This window comes from Cryptomeria japonica, chromosome 10 (assembly GCF_030272615.1).
Source record: "Cryptomeria japonica chromosome 10, Sugi_1.0, whole genome shotgun sequence".
Taxonomy (NCBI): domain Eukaryota; kingdom Viridiplantae; phylum Streptophyta; class Pinopsida; order Cupressales; family Cupressaceae; genus Cryptomeria; species Cryptomeria japonica.
In genome coordinates this window covers 537,523,030-537,530,064 of record NC_081414.1, presented here as the reverse complement: position 1 = coordinate 537,530,064, position 7,035 = coordinate 537,523,030, and positions in this window count along the sequence as shown.

The following is a 7,035-nucleotide window of genomic DNA, read 5'->3' as shown; positions in this document are numbered from 1 at the left end:
AAGTTGTTGGCTCATATTGAGAGATGCTTGTGTGAAATAATTTCCATGGATAATTAGATTCCTTTTGGTAGTTACTCCATTATCCTTGTTGGTGATTTGGGTCAACTACAACCTATTAGACATGTATTCCTATGTATGTTGGGGTTTCATATGGGACATCATCATGACGCAACTTTAACACAGTAGTTGCAATTATTGATATCTTCCTTCAATAAGGTGGTGAATAATCTCAACTTGAATTTCATAGTCTTGCCAATATTAGAAATAAATAGCAAAAAAATTCTAACTTGGATCTACTTATGTCCCTTGACAATGATGAGGAGGTTGCATTCTTGTTCTTTTATAAGTTTATTTCCAATAAATGATGTGATTGCTCTAATAATAAACATATGCTAAGTCTTTGGGTATGCTAATTGGATGGTGTAATGCAAAACAAATGAGAGGGATATCTACTACAAATCTCAAGGATCATTATCTTCCATAGTTCTCTTGTGCTTGGTTAGTAGGTTATGCTTACTTCCAACCTATGGGTTATTGTAAGTCTTGTCAAAGGCATGATTGGGAAGTTGTTGTCATTGTCTAAAAATTTATATCAAGCCACCTAATCTAATATGCTTTGCTATAATCAAATTTGATCATTATGTCAACTTGCCTTGGGATTTGTGTAGCCTACACCATGTATTGATCGCTTTGACTACTCTTAGTGTTTACTATCAACTTCCACTTAAATTGGCAAGAGCTTTGACAATCCACAAATCTCAATATCTTACACGTGATAAAATATCGATATAGACATCAAAAGCAACAATTATTACACCCCTAATGACCTCCAACTCAGAATTCTCTCGATTCTAAGGTGCAAGATTGCTACTCTTCCGGGGACTTACCTTGGTCTCCCCCTCACGGTCAAAGAGGTCACTCCCACTTTCTAGAACACTATCCTTGAGCAGATGCAAAAGAAACTTGCTAGTTGGAAAGAAAAATTCCTTAGTAGCACGGGCAAGCTTCAACTCCTTGCGGCTTCCCTCCAGGGAATCCCGGTGTACTTCCTGTCCACATTCAAAATATATGGGGCCATGGGGGAAAAACTCAAGAAAATCCAAAGAACCTTCCCGTGGACGGGATTGGAGGAGAAAAAACGCCTTGCTTTGGTCAGTTGGGACAATATGTGCTTATCCAAGTCCATGGGTGGACTGGGTATAAGAAAGATAAATGCCCTGAATAAGGTGTTAATGGCAAAAATTAGTTGGACCCTGGCTAAAGGTGAGGCGGACTGGTAAAACATTATCAGGGCAAAGTACCTGGATCAAGAGCAATTCTATTATAACTTGAGTACGAGAGACCTTCCCCAGGGATCTAAGCTATGGAATAACATCCCGAGTGTTGGCATTTTGCATAGAGATTGCATTAATGATATGTTGTCATTGATGTCAATTGAATCGGTAATGGTATTCATGTTATTGTTGATATTGTTGTTTTTGATATTGGCTAGTAACCGATAAGAAGAGTTTTGTGGAAGATGTTGTAAACCGGTATGTAAAAGTTTGTGAGTTGAACTTGTGAGCCGATGCAAAGGGTTAAACCTTTCTATGCAATGTAACCGGTAAACCCTATCAACTGTTAAACCCTAACCGATCAAGTTTGTTGGTTTATTATCTGATAAGCGGTAATGATGGAGACACGTGTGATCATTGTATAAGGATAAGTTCAAATTGTTTTGGCGCGTTTGTTTATTGTCTAGGAAAGGAGAAAAGTGGATTACATCTAATGCACAATGCGTGATGAGTTACAAAGTCTGATGAAGCGGTGATCATGGAGTGGTTGTAATTTTCTTGAAGAATGTGAAGAGATTGTCATGATTTCTAATGGTCAAGATTGTACCGAATTGTTTGTAATCTCGATGATGAGAATTAGGTTTTTTTTGTGTTACCGACCTAATTGATTTGTATTTAAGGTCGATGAAGTTGTTTGTAAAGGTTGTTGGCAAGATTGATAGAAACTTGTTGAGTGTGTAGTTGCCTAACCAATGAATGGATCTGCACTTTGAGTGAAGGAAGATTGAAGCTTAGAAGGATCCAATCAAGCAAATGTAGTGCTACTTAGACAGATCAAGAAAACTTGTTATTTTCTAACAATTACAACAGAAGTGAAATCCCTTAACCGGGTAAGCTCTAACAAGCTTGGTTACTCATTAAATTCTCTAACAAGGTGGTCCATTAGATTGGATTCTTAAATCCTCCAGCGAGGTTATTCCTAATAGGGTATTGTGTTTTTCATCAAGGCATATTTGTAAATCCCCTAACCGAGTGATTCCTAACCGGAATTAGTTCTTAACAAGACTTATCGTAAAGCTTTAATAGGCTTGGCTCCTAACAGAGCAAACTTTTGAAGAGTTCAGATAGCTATCCTTGTGAGTCTCATCTCACCGTGGTGTTTACCTATTTGGGTTTTCCACGTATAAACATTTGTGTCAAGTGTTGAATGTTTTTCTGGTTATGATCTTATTTGTTGATTTGATTAACTTCTGATAAGGCATGATAAGTAGAAGCATTGAGAGATGAATATGTTGAGTTATGACTAAGCATTGTTGATGTTTACAAGATTGAAGTTGTTTGCTGTTAAGTTGTCATAACAGTTAAACCGGTTGATGTCAAGTATTCTTATGAATATTGATCTTAACTGAGATATGTTTACTTTGTGTGATCGAATTTGAGTCTGGGAACTATGTATCAGTTTTTCAATATACCGATTCACCCCCCCTCTCAGTATTCTACCAGATACTTATTCTTTCATCATACCATCAATTGGTATCAGAGCGTCTCAGGTCCTCTTAATCTAAAAGCCTAACAACTTGAGGAAAAGATCGTGTAGATCATGATGAAGAAAGAAGGTATGAAGTTCAACAAAGATAACTATAGAATATGGAGTGACAGAATGAAGATTTACATTAAGAGTCTTGGCAGTCAGTATTGGGATCATATAGGAACTAAGTATATTGCACGTACTCGAATCCTGACTGATGATCTGAAGAAAGAACAACATGAAAATCACCAAGCATTAGAGGCTATTATCAGTTCTTTGTCTGATGTTGAATATGTAGATGTTCATGGTCTTGAGAATGCACATGAAGTGTGGCAAAAAATTGAAGAGATTTATAGCGGTGATGAACATGTTAAGATTGCCAAAGAGGAGAGTTTAAGAGGAAAGTTTGATGACATGAGAATGTCTGAAAGTGAGAATATCCAACAGTATGGTCAAAGGATTAAAAAGATAGTTGGAGAGATAAAGAGTGCAGGAGGGAAAGTAGAAGATGCCATAATAATCAGTAAGGTATTGAGAACCCTGCTACCGGTCTATGCTATCTGAGTTGCAGCTATTCAAGAGATGAAATCCATTGACAAGACAAAGGTAACTCTTGACTCTATTATTGGCAAACTTACTGCTTTTGAACTAAATGGCTATGATGGTAGTGTACAAAAATCAGAATATGCATTCAGAGTTTCTATTTCTAACTCATCTGTGAGAAGAAGTAGAGATATCGGCCATAGCTATGAATCTAGATCCAGCAGAGATGCTGATGATGAAGACAACTTAGTGGAACTTGAAGCATTGTTTGCAAAATGACTCCCTAGAGGCACTAGTAAATATAGAGGTAAGCAACCTTTAAAATGTTTTGCATGCAACAAGATTGGTCATATAGAAGCTAATTGCCCTAATGGTGAAAATGAATACAAGAGAGACAAATTTAAGAAGTATAAGGGTAAAGGCAAGAGAGATTGTCTTGTAGCTATTGACAATGGTATTACTGATGAAGAATCTGATGATGATGATGCTAGTGAAGATATTGTGTTTGTAGCTATTAAGGAAGAAATATCAAATCAGAAGGCACTAGTATCCAGAATGGATAACTCTGATGATTGGATCATTGATAGTGGTTGTTCACATCACATGACCGGTGATTAGAGAAAATTTCTTTCCCTGAAGGAATTTGATGGAAATGTTGTCAGATTTGGCAATGACTCACCTTGTATGGTTAAAGGTAAGGGAGTTATTTATCTTAATGGGAAGAGCAGTGTTGATGATGTCTATTGGGTTGAAGGCCTAAAGCACAATCTTGTAAGTGTGGCACAACTTAATGAAAGAGGATACCCACTGGAGTTTAGAAATGGAATGTGAAAAATCTTTGACATCAAAGGTGAACTGATTGCAACCGGGAAACAGACCAAAGGTAATCTATTTCATCTCAATCCTAAAGTTCGCAACTGTTTGATTGCAAAAATCGATGATAGCTAGCTTTGGCATAGGAGATTTTGGCATATAAATTTTGATAATGTTGTTAAAGTAAGCAAGTCTAAGATAGTAAGAGGTTTGCCTCAGCTAGATAAACCGGTTAATGCTCTTTGTAAAGAATATCAGCTACTAAAGATGACTTCTTCAACTTTCAAGAGCAAATCCTTCTCAGCAGAGCACTTGTTAGATTTGGTTCATACAGATCTATGTGGACCAATAAGAACAAGAAGCATTCAAGGTGATAGATATTTCATGATCTTCACTGATGACTGTTCAAGGATGATGTCGGTCACATTCTTGAAGGATAATAATGAAGCTTTTGGTAAATTCAAGGCATTCAGAGCCTTAGTTGAGAAAGAGAGTGCCAAAAAGATAAAATATCTAAGAACAGATCAAGGCGGTGAATTCACTTATGTGGAGTTCACTAAGTATTGTGATGATAATGGTATCAAGCGGCAGCTTTTTGCACCAAGGACACCACAGCAGAATGGTATAGCAAAGAGAAACAATCGGTCAATGGTTGAAGCTGCTAGGACTATGTTGATACAAGGAGGCATAGCAAAAACATTTTGGAAAGAAGCTATAAGCACAAGTGTTTACACAATGAACCGAGTTCTGGTGAAAAGAGGTAAGGACAAGACCCCATATGAATACTGGTATGGGAGATTACCTGATGTTAGCTATTTTAAGATATTTGGAAGCAAATGTTTTATTAAAAGAGGTGATTACATAAGCAAGTTTGAAGTTAAGAGTGATAAAGGCATATTTCTTGGCTATTCCACCAAGAGTAAGGCCTATAAATTCTTCAACAACCGAAGATAGAAAATTGTTGAGAGTGTTGATGTTCATGTAGATGAATGTCCTGAAGTTTCAGAAGGAACCAATTCTAAGAAGAAGGATGAAGATCCTTGCATTGTGCTTTTGGAACCTGAAACTGTCAAATCAGAAACCGGTAAAGCAAATCCTGATGTACTTGTTCAACTGAAACAAATAAATTCAGAGGAAGATGATAATGAAGAAGCTGAACCTGAAGAGAATGATCATGTTATTCCTAGGTATGTGAGACTGAATCACAGTCCTAAATAGATAATTGGAGATAAGGATGTCAATGTACTAACTAGAAGGAGAATAAGAGAGAACTCTTGCATGATCTCCACCTTTGAACCTAGAAGTGCTAAGGAGGCATTTGGTGATGATCATTGGGTGAAAGCTATGGAGGAGGGGTTGGATCAAATTGAGAAAAACAACACTTGGACCTTGGTATCCCGACCAGTAAACAAGAATGTTATAGGTACTAAATGGGTGTTCAGAAACAAGTTAAATGAAGATGGTGTTGTAGTTCGCAACAAGGCAAGATTAGTATGCAAAGGTTATGCACAAGAAGAAGGAGAGTATTATGGAGAAACTTTTACACCAGTAGCAAGACTGGAAGGTGTCAAAACATTACTTGCATTTGCAAATCATAAGAAGTTCAAAGTATACCAGATGGATGTTAAGTCTGCATTGTTGAATGGGATACCAGAAGAAGGGGTTTATATAGAGCAGCCTGATGGTTATGCATTGACAGAAAAGGAGGACATGGTATGCAAATTACATAAATATTTGTATGGATTAAAGCATGCACCCAGAGCATGGTATGAACGACTTCATACTCATCTGATGAAGATAGGCTTTGCTAGAACCAGTGATGACAACAACATTTATCTCAAGTCTGAAGGAGATGAAATATTGGTCAGTGAAGTATTTGTAGATGACATTATATTTGGAGGTAATGATGACATGAGTAATTGTTTTGCAGATGAAATGAAGAATGAATTTGAGATGTCATTAGTAGGGGAAATAAAAAAATTCATAGGCTTACAGATACAACAGATGAAGAATGGTATTTTCATTACTCAATCCAAGTATGTGAAAGAGGTTTTGAAGACTTTCGGTATGAGTGATTGTAAACCAGTTGGAACCCCAATGTTTACAGGTTGTAAATTGTCCAAGGAAGATGCATCTAAGTTTGTAGATGAAAAAAGAATACAACTCAATGATTGGCAAATTACACTATGTTGTTCATAGTTGACCGGATATTGCCCATGTAGTAGGTATTATTGCCAAATTTTAGAAGAATCCAAAGGAGGCACATCGGATGGCAACCAAGAGAATTTTTAGATATCTGAAAGGTACTGTTGACTATGGGTTATGGTATCCATCTGGTGGAAATTTTGATTTGAAAGCATACACAGATGCTGATTGGGCGGGAAATATTGATGACCAGAAGAGTACTACCGGTGGAGCATTCTTTCTAGGAGGAAGGCTAGTTTCATGGAGTAGTAAAAAACAGAGTTGTACTTCACAATCTATTGCTGAAGCTGAGTATGTAGCAGCTTATATGAATTGCACACAAGTTTTGTGGATGAGACACATTTTGGAAGGTTTGAAGATGGAAATCTCAGAACCAATAAAGATTTTGTGTGATAATACAAGTACAATAAACATTTCTAAAAATATTGTTTTGCACGCAAGGACTAAGGACATTGAATTGAAATATCACTTCTTGAGGGAAAAGGTTCAAAGTAAAGATGTTATCTTGGAGCATGTTTCTACCAAGGACCGGCTTGCAGATATCTTTACCAAACCTTTGCCTAAGACCACTTTCGAGTATCTTAGAAGTCAATTGGGGGTTGTCCCTCTTCATGAAGTTAGTTGAGCATGATGCTGATTGCATCAGTCCCTAAACCACTTGCAGAATTTTAC